The sequence below is a fragment of the Austrofundulus limnaeus genome, unplaced genomic scaffold (assembly GCF_001266775.1).
Source record: "Austrofundulus limnaeus strain Quisiro unplaced genomic scaffold, Austrofundulus_limnaeus-1.0 Scaffold1234, whole genome shotgun sequence".
Classification (NCBI taxonomy): Eukaryota; Metazoa; Chordata; class Actinopteri; order Cyprinodontiformes; family Rivulidae; genus Austrofundulus; species Austrofundulus limnaeus.
The window spans coordinates 39,737-42,046 of NW_013953636.1; positions in this window are offsets into that span (position 1 = coordinate 39,737).

The window sequence follows — 2,310 nt, forward strand, 5'->3', positions numbered from 1 at the left end:
CATCCATCCATCCATCCATCCATCCATCTATCCATCCATCCATCCATCCATCCATGCATCCATCATCCATCCACTCATCCATCCACTCATTCATCCATCCATCCATCCATGCATCCATCATCCATCCACTCATCCATCCACTCATCCATCCATCCATACATACATACATACATACATCCACTCATCCATCCATCCATCCATCCATCCATCCATCCATCCATCCATCCATCCATCCATCCATCCACTCATCCATCCATGCATCCATCCATCCATCCATCCATCCATCCACGCATCCATCTATGCATCCATCCATCCATCCATCTATCCATGCATCCATCCATCCATCCATCCATCCATCCACTCATCCATCCATCCATCCATCCATACATACATACATACATACATACTGTAAATACTGTACATACATACATACACTCATCAATCCATCATCCATCCATCCATCCACCCTCCATCCATCCATCCATCCATCCATCCATCATCCATCCATCCACTCATCCATCCATCCATCCACTCATCCATCCATCCACCCATCTATCCATCCACTCATCCATCCATGCATCCATCCATCCACTCATACATCCATCTATCCTTTTCACTGTAAAAACCTGTTTCAAGTCCTAACCATTTGTAATCAGACTCTGACTTCCACTGGAGGATTAGTATTGTTGCTAATATTAAGCACTTCATTTAGCTTCTTGTTTTGTATGACTACTTACGTTCTCCACCTAATCCGTCTTATATCCAGATGGTGTACAGCAGCTGTAACAATAATCTGGATTCTTTCTGGTTTGGATTTTATGTCAGCAGCAACATTTGTGGCTCCTGTCACCATCTTCTATTCACCTTTCTTAATGTCCGAAAGATACACAAAGAAAATGGACCTTCCATCCATTATCTATATCCGCTTCTTCCTTTCAGGGTCACAGGGGTCACTGGTGCTCATATCCAGCAGTCACTCATTATTGGAATCAATTATTCCAATAATGACAAGTTTTAAACTCAGAACTCACAGAGTTTTCAGAATCTAAGATGTAGGTGCTTTTAGCTATTACCAAACAGTTCAGTTAGCTGTGGTGGAGCATCTTGAACTGGCCTAACTCATAGTCAGTTGTAGATGTATACATCCAATAATTACAGAGAGTTCAATTCAGTTTATTTATATCGTGCCAAGTCACAACAAGCATCATCTAAAAAAAATCGAAAGTAGCCAGTTTGAATCTTCACTTCATCACAGTCTCCATCCTGAGCAGCACATTGGTGACAGTGGAGAGGAAAAACTCCCTTTTAACAGGAAGAAACCTCCAGCAGAACTAGAACCAGGCTCAGGACAGGCTAAGTAGGGGTCTCTGCAGAATGTGTTGTCCTGTGGGCGGAGACATCCAAATCATGATAGGCAGAGGTCTTAAAGTGGGAGGAGACGTCCCTGCTCGTGATTGGCGGAGGTCTTGATGTGGGCGGAGATGGCCCAAGAGATGTGATTGGTCGGATTGACGGTGGGGTATGAGGCTGGAGGCAGAGGGGAGTAGCTTGATCGAGTCGGGCAGGAAGTAATTTTTTTAAAGATTAATTTTAGTCATAACTTGAGAAAGGAAAGTGCTAGCTGCACGAAATTTGAACGTTGTACATGTGAAAGGATGTGTAACAATATGGCTCGGTTAAAACATCCCTAACCAGCCTGTAAAAAGATTGCTGAAAATCAATATTCTTTTACAGGCTGCTTAGGGATGTTTTAAGCAAGCCATTTTGTTACACATCCTTTCACATGTACAACGTTCAAATTTCGTGCAGCTAGCACTTTCCTTTCTCAAGTTATGACCAAAATGAATCTAAAAAATCATGTTGCTTCCTGCCTGACTCGATCAAGCTACTCCCCTCTGCCTCCAGCCTCAAACCTCACCGTCAATCCGACCAATCACATCTCTTGGGCCATCTCCGCCCACATCGAAATCTCTGCCAATCACGAGGAGGGCCGTCTCCGCCCACAGGACAAAACCTACTGCAGAGACCCCTTACTCGTTTACTTGGCATGTGAAAATACATTTCCTCAAAATAATTTTTAATCTGAAAAGAGCTTCACTGAGTGAGAATTAGTGTTGAGAGCTCAACAGACAGTTTAAGTTTCACTTTCACTTTCAAGAGCCTGCAGGAGTCATGGGCGGTGTGTGTGTGTGTGTGTGTGGGTGTGTGTGTGTGTGTGTGTGTGGGGGGGGGCTCCGCCATGAGGAAGTTCGGCTTAAAGACACGCCCTAGGGGTGTTTCTGGTACCAAAAGGCGTTTCTAGTCCCCACC